The following is a 14,530-nucleotide window of genomic DNA, read 5'->3' as shown; positions in this document are numbered from 1 at the left end:
TCATTCATTCATTCAGCAAACAGTAGAATAAGTTATCGTACATACCCGGCAGTAACCCAGACACTATGGGTAGAGAAATATCTCAATCCCTAGCTTGATAGTTCTGTAGTCTCAAAGATCAAAGTTAGTCCTGGAAGACAACAGTCGCCCAGGAGAGAGTGCCAGCACTCACACAGCAAATACCACCCTCCTGAAGGAAGCATGGCCACCTCGTGGTGGTTAATTTGGGTTGTCAACCGGATCAGAAGCCAACTAAAAGGCAAGCCACTGGACACTGCCATGCGAAGGAAGGGCCCCACATAAAGGTGGGTGGCACCTTCTGGTGGCAGCTCAGAAAAAGGAAAAAAAAAAAAAACATGGAAAAGGAAGCTGTGCTCTCGCTCGCTCGTGATTCTCTTGACTTCGTTCTCTGCTGCTGTGGTCCTTCACTGCATCAGGGCTGAACGGTGGGTTTCCAACATGCACTGAAGACCGGCAGCACTCCATAGGTCCTTCGGGCCTTTAGCCCTAGGGTAGGATTGCTTGGGCATCCAGTCTCGTGGGCTGGGCAAGCACCAGGTTCTCTGCTTCTCCCGTGTAAGAAGAAAGTCATTACTGAACTACCCAGACCATACAGTATAAACTAACAAATCTCCTTAAATACATATTCATCCTATCACTTCTGTTCCTCGAGAGAACCCTAACTAATCCATCTTCCAAACGTATTCATCGCTAATGTCCTTTTCCAGAGAAATGATGAGACCAGAATCAGGTCATCAGTTGCTGTCTCTCCCGCCCCTTCTCTCTCCAGGGAGCTCTGGTGACAAGATACCCCTGGCAAGGGAGAGATCGCAGTGGCCTGCAGTCTAGCAGATCTGGGGGCTAGGCTGGCTGAGCTCAGCCTGCCCATGCTACCTCATTAAGGTCCTCACCACATCAAGAGCTGCAGGTGTGAGCTGGCTTTCTCTGGCTCTTGCCCAAAGCAGGAAGTAGCATTATGGGGACAAAGCAGATGCAGGAGAAGTCACAACTATGCACAGGACAACCCATGCAAGAAGAACTCCTCGCTCCACCTCTCTGCACCTCCAGGAAAATGGCAGCTGGGGCGTGAGGCTATCTTTCACGGGAAGCCACTCAGAGGGCCTGTCAAATAGGAGCTGCCAACAGCAAAAGGACTTCTTTCCCCGGGTTCTAACTGAGGGACGGCACGCATCAAGTAGCCTGAATCCTGCACCAAGCCGAAAGTAATCCCCCCAGAAACAAGTCACAGGTAGAGAGGGAGTCCTTGCCTCCACATGCAAACATAAACAAATAAAAAAGAAAGCATCCTTCAACTGTTGAGGAAAGAAAAAGAAACCTCTCAACTTCATACTAATCAGCAGATCATAATCTAAGAATTTATGCTAAGCATAGCCTCTAAACCTAGGTCAGCTACAGCTCCTAACTGCCACAGCTATGTGACTGCTGGAAGATGTTAGCCTCTTTATGACCTGGTTTCCCCATGTATTAAAAAAGGTGACCTGAGACAGTATACTTAATGTGGTGCCCATACATGGAGTCTTTCCTGAGTCCTAGGCCTACAGGGTCTGAGAGGAGGGAGGGGGAGAAAGGGAGAGAGAGACGGAGACTGTTCAGATCGACTCCTAAAGTTATTTTTCACTGACATAATGACCTCTAACAAATAACACTCGTGTTCTGCTTCGTCTCATCCTGCCCCTGGCTTGAGCCGATGTGAGCCCATCTCTAGGATAATTAAGGGCCTCTTCTGCCTGTAACTCAGAACAAAGCCTCATACAGAGACTGTTGTTCGAACAGCATTCTCCTTGGTTCTCAATGAAACCCTAAACACTCTTTGATTCAAGTCACTTAAAATTCCCTTCTACCTTAAAATGAGGAAATCTTGGCACAGCTCCCTGGGATTTGATGACAAATGGCTAAAGAGAAAAGATGCAAAAGAAGTGCTTCACAGTTGCTCAGTCACGATTTAATGATAAAAGAGTGTTTCTGAGGAAGCTTTGTTTGCATCTACACATCTTTGGGGGTTGTGTATTTAAAACACAGTCACATGATAAATATTTCATTTGCGTTTATCGGATAACTGGGAACAAAAGTTGCAATCCCAGGAAAGACATTTAGCACTTCTAAATGCTGAACATTTGAAAAATACTGTTGAGGGACTAAATAAGAGTAAAATGTACCCAAGAGGAACATTCAGAGGCTTCAAAACATCTTGTTGGGGAAAAAGAAATAAATAATAAAATAGTAAAGAACATCACAGCTTAAAAGACAGAGGATGGAGCAAAGATTTTAAAAATTAATGAACTGAGATCTTTTCTCCAGAAATGCAATTTCTGTATCATTTAATCAGACTTGAGCTTCCTTAAATTGCCTTTGAAAGAAGTTAATAAACAATATGTGCCTGCCCCGTTACAGCATTTTTTCCTAACAAGTAAAATGTACTTTGAGATTTGTCCTTCAATAAATAAGAGAGCACAAGTGGTCCCTGCAGGACTCAGCTGAGGTCAGCAGCGGAGACTGCATGGAGGCAAAGATCTTTCCCAAAGGCAGGAGAATCATCTCCTCTCTGCCATGATTCTGAACTACCTACAAGTGGGATCAAAGCTCATTCATAAGCATCAAGGCCCTGCCTCTAAAGACTTTAAAAATAAACCTGTGGGGGCTGGGAATACAGCTCACTTGTAAAGCTCTTGCCTAGTATGTGTGAGCCTTAGTTACCATCTCTAGTATAAAAATAAAGAAATAATTAAAAAATAAACATGGGTTGTGGGGTGATCCAACTGGAATTTACCCCCGTTAGCAGTAAACATGGGCTGTGGGGTGATCCCAGCTGGGATTCACCCCCATTCACAGTAAACATGGGCTGTGGGGTGATCCCAGCTGGGATTCACCCCATTCGCATTCATCAACCCATCACCAAGGAGCAAAGCCACAGATGGGTGAAGAAATGACCAGGCCAGGCTCACCATGCAGAGAAGCTGGGGAGGCTGTTCTCAGGAAAACAAAAGGCTATTTTGGGGCAGTGGTTACTTGGTTAAAGAAACCATGAAGAGTATGAGGGAGGAAAAATACAAGAAAGGAAAGGTGCCTCAAGAGAAAATCCATCCCTTTCCATTTTACCGAAAGTAGTGACTCCACTATTGGGCACCAGGGTGAGCTTTAACATGAACTAACAATGCGGATGACCACTTTTTGTTATTTAATTAATTTTTTAATTTGTGTCTGGAAGGCCACTCCACTCTCAGTATTTGGGTACATGGAAATCTGTCCTCCTTACAATATGTAGGAGCCAGCCATGATAAGCTAAATATGAACAGACCACCCAAAGAACCTTCTTTACTTCCAACCATTATCACCCGCCAAAGTAGGACTCAGCCATCGTTAAGTTTAATGGAGGCCTGAGTCTCAGTAGTTTACCCTGAAGCAATACCTGGTTGTAGGAAGGACCATAAACTGAGACTGCCCAGGCACCACCCAGGAACAGACCATCCAAAGGAAATGCCTAATGTTCCAACCGCTTTAGATAGAATCACCTGCCAGGGCTGGAGAGATGACTCAGAGGTTAAGAGCACTGGCTGCTCTTCCAGAGGTCCTGAGTTCAATTCCCAGCACCCACATGGTGGCTCACAACCATCAGTAGTGAGATTTGGTGCCCTTTCCTGGTATGCATGTGTTCATGCAAGCAGAACGCTGTATACATAATAAATAAATAAATCTTAAAAAAAAAAAAAAACACCTGCCAGGACGCCCCTAGACAAATGTCAGCCAATCAGGGGTCCTGAACCTTAGAAATCCCTCACCCCCACCTTTACTACTATAAAAACCCAACTCTAACTGAGCTCTCCGATCATTCCAATACATGGGGAGAGACCGGTTTGCAAACTTGTGTAGAATAAAGACTCTTTGCTTTTACATACGGGACTCGGTCTCCTTGTTGGATTTTGGGAGACTTCACAGATCTGGACATAACACAGTCTAGGTCTACATTTTAAAATTGATGGGGAAAATATATTTAAGCTGAAATTACAGTATCTCCTAGTGTAAGACAGGCAAACCCCATGCATAGCCAAGTATTTATTCCTTGGTGTTCTATAAACATATTTTTGATGTTCAACATGACTTAATATGAAAGCCCCGGTTTTCGGGAAAATAGATAATTATTCGGAAGTTTAGAGAAAGCAGTGGTGACCTTTGTTATGGTTTCCAACACCCAACGCTTTTGGCTGGCACTTCCAGGTTCCAGGGCCATGCATGCATCAACAAGCACTTAGGCAATTTACATAGCCACTCAGGGTCCTCAAGCCCTATGTGACCTACGGGCATCATAGTCATGTCATCTGTGCGCAGACGCAGATAAGTAAGCCCTTGTGCGCATGCGTAAGAGCCTATGGGCAAGCTCTAGGTAGCCTTTAAAAGCTGGGCGTGCCTGCTCTATGCTCTCTCCCTGCACCAACTTCCTGAGACCTGACCATGTCTTTCTCTCTCTTAATAAACTCTTAAAGTGAGTTTCATTGTATATTTCGTGATCTGGTCTTGCTCGCGCCCAGTAATTTCAACCTTTTCTGTTTCTCGAAGAAATAAAAAGAAAGAACTAAAGTATGAAATACAGAAACGAGATCCCAGTAGTTTGTTGCAGCCCAAAGCCTAGTTAAAGGCTGACTAGAAACTGAGGAAAGCTAAGATTGGGGGAAGTGATCTTCTCCAGGGTAGAAGAGGTCACCAGTTGGTAACCCTGTGCCAGTCAGCCCCGAAACAAGTATGCACAAATTACATTCATGGTCTGCATGGGTTATATTTAGGAATACATATGTGTGTATACATGTACACATATGCATGCAATAACAAATAGGAAAAAAAGATGCCATGAACTTAAAGGAAAGTAGGGAAGGCTGTGTGGAGGGGTTTGGAGGAAGGAAAGGGAAGAAAGAAATGTTGTAACTGTATTATAATCTTAAAAGTTAAAAAAGAAATGTTGGCTAAAAATGTGCACAAAATGATCAGACAAGGCAAAAAGTGGGTGTAGAGAGTTCCCCAAAACTGACTGCCTGCTCATTAGAAATTGCCTCTCAGATACAGAGACCTTGATTGAAATTTCATTGCCCAGCAATCTCAGATTCTTCTATATTAAGCAGGCACCAAACCATTCCAAACCAAGTGCTAAGATATGTGAAATGTGCTAACAATTTTAAATTGCTCTCCTCCACTCACGAAATGACTCCCAATCAACCTCCCATTCCAGAGAATATGAAGATGGCAGGAATTTTGTGAATATTAAATCACGGTGAATCATGCATGGCAATTTAAAATTATCACAGACTAATGTTTGGTTGAGAACAGTATTCTAATTGGAAACACGATGGAGAAGTTAGTCTAGTGCAATGCTCCAGGACATATTGAAAGAAATAGGGCCTGCAGAGCATTACACTGTGTGGCCATCAGTCTTGCCTCTGTGTCCACCTCCTTGCTGAGAAAGCAGGAAGCGTCCTGGGCCCGCCTCTTCAGGATATGAGCCACTCCAGCGAGGACATTACTTGGGGTCAGCTGCACTGAGAGGTGAGGATCAGCCACCTCAGTGACCGGAGAATGTATCCAAAAGAAAATGGATCACACCAGACTTATGCAACAGTTCGAAGCCCAGAGAAAGAGGCAAGGACCTAGCCGGACAGAAGAGTAACTCAGCAAAGGCCAGCAGCAGTGGCAGCAAGATAATGTGAATAAATTAAGGCAAACCGAATATTTAGAAAGCTCAGGAGGGCGCCAGTGCTCCTGTCATAGGGACTGCATGTGTGGGCAAGTGCGAGCCGCTGGGACTCACGGTAACCATGTAAATGGGTGTTCACTCCTGAGACTTAGACCAAGGGGTGCAGCTCAAGGCTGACCTGGAGTTGTTCTCTCAAACTGTTTGTGTACCTGGTATGACAGAGAACTTGTTAAACCCCCCCAATAGTCATGAAACGAGGGGTGCTAAATGTCTCAGGTAGGCATTTTTAAACAGCCTAGGGACTCCTGTAAGATATGACTAAAATTCCCACTAAATTTTCATCAAGTAAGAAGTTTGTGGTTTGGGGATTTTGGTTGTTTTGTTGGTTTATTTTTTGATTTTGTTTTTGTGTTTTAATAGTGGTACCATCAAAGGGCAGGTCTTCACTGAGTTATGTCCCAAAACTCACAGGGAAACCAATGGTCTCTTTTACCAAATAGAGAAGCCACAGAAAGGTGCCTTGTGCAAAGGTGGCAGAAGCTGTCGGGGTCACGCCCTCTCAGGTGTACCCATGCTCCACTCAAGTAAACAACCCCTGTGGTCTCTTTCTCACCTGTGGCAGATGCACGAGCCTCTACTAGTTGAATATTGATTTTTTTTCACCTTTATTGAAAATAGATTTTTTTCTGACATAATACATCCTGCTGACATTTTCCCCGCCCACTACTCCCCCCATTTTCTTGCTACCATCCCTCCCATCTGGATCTACTCAGTCTCTGTCTCTCATTAGCAAACAGGTTTTAAGACAAAATAATAAAATGGAAGATAAGATAAAAGAAAAATAAATATATCAGAATATGACAGAACAAACAGAAGGAAAAGAGTCCAAAAAAGGCTCCTAAAACATATCAACACAGTAACCCACCCATTCCCGCATCCAGAAATACTATAAAAACACTGAACTGGAGGCCATAATATACATTCATTCAAAGGACCAGTGGGGTAAAAAGAGAATAAAACATGCATAGAACATACTTAAAATTAAAAATAAGATATTTGTTTAAAAAATGAAAATCCCTGGCACGACATCACTAAACAAATTTCCAAAGCTGCCATTGAGTTCATGTTCTCTTGCCCATCTACCATCTACTGCTGGGCGTGCAGCCTCCCTTAAGAGTAGTTTGCTTCCCAGGGAGACTCCCTTGGAGAAAACTAGCTTTTCATTTGCAAGTGGTTATCAATTGGAGACAACTTCTGTGTTAGGGATGGGGGCATATGTCCTCTTCTTTCAGCTCGAGGGCCCATCTGGAGCAGACCCCTGCAGGCCCCGTGCATGCAGCCCTAGTCTCTCTGAGTCCATATGAGCTCTGATCATGTTGGTTTCCAGGCATCGTTTCCTTGGTGACCTCTATCCCCACTGATTCTTACACTCTTTCCAGTTCCTCTTCTGTAAGGTTCCCTGAGCCCTAAGAGAAGGGATTTGGTAGAGACAATGGGTTTAGGACTCAGTGTTCCAAGACCTGTCACCTTTCTGCTTGCCTGGCTGTGGGTCTCTGTATTCTCATCTGCTGCAGGAGGAAGCTGCTCTGATGTTGACTGAGCAAGGCACTGCTCTATGAGTACAGCAGAATATGGTTGAGTTATCTCGTTGCTACGTTCTTTTAGTAGAGCAGTAGCATTTGGCTTTATCCTAGGTTCCGGGGTATCTTCTCTTGGGTTCAAGGTGACTTTTTCCTGGTTTCATTTACCTGTAAATTTAATGACTTTCATTTTTTCCAATGACTAAATAATCTTACTCCATTGTGTAAATGTAGCACATTTTTTTAAATCTGTCATTCTGTTGAAAGACATCTAAGTTGTTTCCAGTTTCTGACTATCATGAATAAAACAGAACTGAACATGGTTGAGTAAGTGCCTATCTGGTAGGATAAGTGGCCTTTGGGTAAATGCCTAAGAGTTGGGTAGCTGAATCTTGAGGTAGATCAGTTTTCATCTTCCTGAAGAACCACCACACTGATTTCCATATTGACTGTGCAAGTTTGCATTCCCATCAGCAATGGATGAGTGTTCTCCTTGTTCCATATCCTCACCAGCATGAAGTGTCACTTGCTTTATTGATCTTATCCATTCTGGCAAGTGTAAGATGAAATTTTAAAGTAGTTTTGATTTGCATTTCCCTGTTGACTTAGGATGTTGAACATTTCTTTAAGTGTTTCTCAGCCACTTGAGTTTCCTCTTTTGAGAATTCTATTTAGATCTGTACCCCATTTTAATTGGGTTATTTGTTCTCTTGATATCTAGTTTTTTAAGTTATTTATATATTTTATATATTCATCTTCTATTGTATGTGTAGTTGGCAAAAATCTTTTCCCATTGTGTAGGCTCCCACTTTATCGAATGGACAGTGTCCTTTGCCATAGAGAACTTTTCAGTTTCGTAAAGTCCCATTTGTTAACTGTTGATCTTAATACCTGTGCTAACCATGTTCTGCTCAGAAAGCCTTTTCTTGTGTCAATTAAGTTCAAAGATAGTCCCCGCTTTCTTCTATCAGGTTCAGCATATCCATTTTATTTTGAGGTCTTTGATCCATTCCGAGTTGAATTTTGTGCAGGGTAAGAAGTATGGATCTATTTCCACACTCCTACGTGCGTCCACTCAGTTAGACCAGCACCACTCACTGAAGATGCTGTCTTTCTTTGAGTGCCATTTCTGGCTTTTTTATTTAAAAAGAACAGTTATCCATAAGTGTGTGGATTTATGTGTTGGTCTTCAATTTTATTCCATTGAAAAATATTTCTTTTTTGTGCATACCATGGTGTTTATATTAGTATAGCTATGTAGTATAATTTGAGGTCAGTGATGGTGATAGCTCCAGCAGTTCTTATATTATTCATGATTGCTTTAGCTATCCTGGGGTTTTTGCCTTTCCATATGAATCAGAAAACTCTCCTTTCAAGATCTGTGAAGAACTGTGTTGGAATTTTGAGGTTTGTATTGAATCCACAGATTGCTTTTGGTAGGATGGCCATTTCCACTATATTGATCCTACCAATACATGAGCATGGAAGATTTTTCCATCCTCTGATATCTTCTTCAGTTTCTTTCTTTGATGTCTAAAAGTTATTATATGATACAAGCCTTTCACTTTCTTAGTTAGAATTGCCCCCACAATAGTTTATGTTATTTGAGATTTTTGTGAAAAGTGTTGTTTCCCTGATTTCTTCCTCAGTCCATTTGTAATTGGCAGATGAGAAGGCTACAGGCTTTCATGAGTCAACTTTTGTATCCAGCTACTTTGCTGAAAGTGGTGATCAGCTGTACGAGTTTTCTAGTGGAATTTTTCAAGTCGCTTATGCATACTATCATATAATCTGCAAATAAAGATACTTTGGCTTCTTCCTTTTCCTCTTGCTAGTTTTCAAGCTGCCAGAAAGTGCCATGTAGAACACTGAGGGAGAAAAAGTATCAATAGTGTTTTCCAACACTGGGCTCTGCATGCTACAATGTGGACCCTGCCAGGCAAACTGGGCCTAGAGATACGTTAATGACATGTTTACAGGGGTAACCAAATGTATTCAGACTGGATTTCAGGCATACTCCACATAAGGGATTTAATACCTCATACTGTAAACCTGGCCAAAAGCCCTGTGGAGGTCATAAAACTTAAAGGGGGAACCTACTGCTGTTGTCTTACTAAATAATCCTGCTGTGACATCACCTCCTAAATAGTCATGTTTATCTCCATAGATTCGCTCTTCTTCCAACCTTGGTGAGAGAATCTTCTTTGGGAGTGTAACCATCAGAGGAGGCAGAGAGTCACATGTGGTCAAAGTGCTGAGAACAAGTAACAATGAGAGCTCCGCTGCAGATGAGTCTTCTCTATTAACTCTCCCCCACCAAAGGCTCGGGGAACATCATGAAAAAGAACGTGCAAATAATTGTGAGCACCAGTGAACTTGGGAGACAGGCTGATAAATGCTGTCTTCTGGACATAGCATAGCCACAGCTCTCATGAGCTCCCAGCAGCTGCGGCTACCTATATAATATCAAGACAATCAACCCTCCAGCATGGATAGGTAACACGCTCCCAAAGCCCCGTCTCAGATAAGGAGCTACTAGCAGTTCATGTCTATTGAAGGGGAAAGAGTCACTTTTGGGGGGGAGCATAGTCTCATAAGTCCCCCATACCCCAGTAGAAGGTACCACAAGTCAAGCACATATGATCAATCCTAACCGAACTCAGTAAGTTATTAATTAAAATTTTAAAAGAGCACAAAATTTGGGAGGGAGATGGTTGGGGATTCCTGGAGAGGCGCCAGATGGAGATAGTGAGAGAACGGATTTGATTAAAATACATTGTATACATGCTCTAAATTTTCAAAGAATAAACCTTTAAAAATATTGTTAAAAAATAAAAAGTCTCTTCCCCAGGAAAGAATAGGGGTACGAAAGATCGAGGCTAATACAAATGCTTCAGACCAAGCACTCCTGAAGGACTGTCTCTCCCAAGTTGTTGGGATGAGATGGGGGCCAGAGCAGAGAAGCCAGCGATGTCAGAAGAGAAAACCATTTTCTGTTCTCTTTCTCTAAACCAATGAGAGCACACATCTCAGAAGTCATACACCAAAAATTAAGAAAGATAAAGGCGGAGGGGAGGGGAGCTTACATGTAACAAACCCAAGGACCCTGGGAAAGATTAGTTCTACACACATAATTCCTGCTTCAGAGTAATACATGATCCCCAAAGCTGCTTCCAGGTTTTATGATCAGTTTGTGGGGGGAGGGACGGATATATGAAGAGAAATGCTCTAACAGACACCACCTAGAGGAAATTACAGGCATTTCGTACTACCCTGTGACGATCACCTATCACTTGAGCTGAGTCTGAACCAAGAATATCCGAAGACCTGTGCCCTGCCTCGAAAGCTCATAGCTGCTAGGACCCTTCTGAGTAGGCTTGCGTCCTGGGCTTATATCCTGCACGGACCTGCCCGATGGAGACGCCGCAGGAAGTTGCCGAGAGTTGTCCTCCACTGAAGCCCCACTGCCCAGGAGGATGTTGAAGAAATTGAGAAGCACTGAGGAGAATCTATTGGCATGCTTCCCCAAGGTTTCCAAAAGAGGCTCCATACCTCTTAGCTGCAGTGGTTGTAAACAAGACCCAGAGAATCAACAAGCAGGGCTCTCAGCTGGGAGCTCCCTTGTGGAGGATTGTCTCTGGAAGCAGTAGCTTCAGGCTACACAGGAAAACCTATTCCTGTTGAGCTTTGCAGCCCTCCCTCCGTATATCAATGCAGTGGCATTCTTGCAATACCCAGAACAGCAGAGATACCTGATTTTCTCACATGTGTATTAAAGGGTTTTCTGACAAATTCTCCAGAGGAGAAAAGACAGAGTTGGTGGACGCTTTCCTTTCTTTCTTGAGACATTCACTGTCTTTCCACGTAGCCCTTACCAGCCTGGAGCTCACTGGGTAGACCATGCTGGTGCTGAACTCGCAGAGGTCCTTCTGCCTCTGTCCCCCGAGAGCTAGAATTTCAGGCATACGATACTGCATATAGCTGACCATTTTACATTAGATAACTTCAGTGAGATGCAAAACTAAAAAGCTTTATTCAGGCCCTATTGTATCCTAGGGCCATTAGCTCAAACCTTCGGTTCCCTGGGTCTTAGTATGTGACACTGGAAAAGAGCATTGGCAGACAGCAAGGCATGATGGGTGGACCATCTCACTTAGAGCTGTTCCAACTTTCTCCTATCATCTACTCCATGTGCATATCAAAATTAATTCTTTTACTTTTTATTTATATTTAATTATTTGATGATCTCATAATGAATTTAATTCTTTAGGCCCTTGTTACCCTGATCTATCCCCCATCCTTCAAAACCAAATTACCTTTCAAATATGTTTTTTTTTAATCTCTGGCACATTAGGAGATACTTATTAAATAGAAAAGAGCATATGAGCAAGCCAAGGGTAAGGTAAATAAGAGATTTGCATTCCCCACATAGCTTTAACATTTATAATATTTTATAGCAATGCTTTTATTATTCCTTGCCCTGCTCCTAACATTATTTGGTGAGTGCTTAGTAACTACTTGTAGAATTAAATGTATTTACGTCTCCCACTATGAGGCATGAAGCATGATGAACTGGCAATACCCATTGACTGTCATCCTAACACTAGAAGCATCCATGAAGTGTAAAGCATCCCGTCCTCACTGTCTCCCATCTACTCAGACTTCATGCTTGAGACCAGTAAAAGCCTGAACATATGTCGTTCCCCAGACACTGGTACCATGCCTGCCTACAGCATGCTCCAAGGCTAACAGTGGAAAAACACTGTACCCTCTAGGTGTGTTTCTGTGTGGCCCACAAGTCGAACAGTAGCAAGGGGTTGGAAGATAATAAAGAAGGAGAAATGGAAAAACGAGCGAACTGTTTTTCTGTGTTCACACCTGTGAGCACAGCTGCCCCACACTCCAGCTCACAGTATGTTTTCATTCCTGCACAAAATGAAGAGTCACCGCGCGAATTCCATCCTAGCTCCTCGGAGGATTTCCGTACACAAGACTTGAGGAGTTTTAATATGTATTAATGAGTCTGTCTAAACCAGTGACTAGACGACATCAAACACAGCATATCTAGTTCTAAACTTAAAATTCTACTAAGTTCAGGGAAGAGTTTATTATTTCATGAGTGCCAGTCTTACAATTCACTCTCTCATCTCTACAGTGACCATCTCTAGATACCTTTCGATTTTGGTTCCCACGCATAATCCCAGGTTATTATAAAAGCTTATGGATATAGCTTCACATGGATTTTTTTATACCACAAAGGGATTTTTTGCTACCTGTCCAATTTTATAATCAAATACATTTGTGGTTTCTAAACCACACACCTAAAATTATTAGTATACAGGAGATGTACAGTAATATAGACTATATGATACAAGAGCCAAGAGCTAGGACATGCCGTCTGAGCAACTAGAACTGAGGTCTAAAGATCCCATGTTTTATCTAGAACTTGGGCATAGCTTTGTAATAAAGGGTAGGTATTGGAGACAGATACAGATCATGAAAGTGATCGGGGAACTTTTAGCAGTTGATCAGACCATTAATCTTGGGGGCCTCGTTTTACAGAAACATATAGCCTACATTCAATGCTAATTTCGGATGCTATTGGAAATATCCATAGTTATGACTAAGCTATTGTAGAAAAAAGTGGTAAAGGAAAATCAGAAAATTGAGAAAGAGCGCCACCTACTGGCATCTGTTCCCCTACCACTAATAACAGGAAACATTCATAAACCACACTGAAGAACTAAAAAGGTAACCTCAAACTTTACTGAATTAAAACTTTACTAGGGGCTTAAGTCAATGAATAGGCAACATTCTTTGAGGCCGACTGGACTTCTGATTTTAGCTTATTCCAGGAGGCAGAGTTGGTGTTTTTAACAGGAACTCAAAAGATATTTTTAATTAGTTGGCTTCTGGAAATCACTGGTACATAGAGTTGTGTTACAGCAACCAGAATCAGTGTTGTATAGTAACATAATGGACTATTTTCTGCATGTCTATAATCCCCAGTAGAGCTTATAATGTATAACATTGCTGTAAGTCCTTAGTACACAAAGTCTGGTACATATTACCAGTTAGCACAACAAACATGGGTAAAACACAGCCAGGGCACTCCAATATTACACATGTGACATTATTCCAATATTACACATGTGATATTACTCCAATATTACACACGTACTATTACTCCAATATTACACATGTAATAGTACTCCAATATTACATGTGTAATATTACTCCAGTATTACACGTGTGAACTGCCTACCCTCTTGGTGAATGTCTTTTCTGGTAACAACAATTAGATAACCTTGACTTTACCACAATCTGCTTGAATAAAACTGAATTAAAGAGAATGTTTGGGTAATTTTAAATCGGAGAACAATTTAAATCCACCCTCTCACTACTACCTTGCCCTACATACACCAGCAGCCAATGTTTGAGCTGAGTTGTGGATCAAGGATTCTGTCCATAGTGCTAGAAGCTTTCCCTTAGTGAAAAGGAAATGCTTATCATAGAACACACACACACACATACACACACACACACATGCACACATGTGCACACACCTACATGCACACAGGCACGCACATGCATATACACACACGCACGCATATATGCACACATACACACACACACTTCCTAATTTGAAATAAACTCTAATTTCTTCCTGAAGTTTACCACCACATGTTAATGCACTAGTTAATTTCTAGAAAGGCAAAGAAGATGGGGGAGGAGAAAGGAAGAAGGAAAAATGAAAAGTGGAATCCTGCCCAGTACCAGATACAAAACCCTATATGGACTCTCTCTGAATCAATTACCTAAATGCAAAAGGCTAGTAAGAAGAAATTCAATATCCCCACATGACCGAGGGGATGGAGCTGAAAAGCACAGAGGCAAAGTGTTCATTAATCAGACTTCACAAAAATAAAAAATTTCAGTTGGCTGTAGTTCAATAACAGAGCTTTTACAAAACATGTCTGTTCTCATTCCCCTTCCCCCACGACCCATCACCACTGTACCCAGGATATCTCTTTTATTTTGCCTTCCCAAGGAAATCCATGCCTTCTTCTTTGGGCCCTTCTTTTTCCCTAGCCTCTCTGGCACTGTGGAAATCAAAAAGTCTGAATAATACTGAGTGAGTGTGATCTGAGAAATAAACAAGGCCATCCCTGCAATCAGAACTAACAGTACCACAGAAATAAATGCATTTTCTATTTAAAAATCTACAATTCTGAGTCCCTGCTCTGAGCCA

This window comes from Myodes glareolus, chromosome 11 (assembly GCF_982192425.1).
Source record: "Myodes glareolus chromosome 11, mMyoGla1.1, whole genome shotgun sequence".
NCBI classification, from domain to species: Eukaryota; Metazoa; Chordata; class Mammalia; order Rodentia; family Cricetidae; genus Myodes; species Myodes glareolus.
This window is presented reverse-complemented; position numbering follows the sequence as displayed.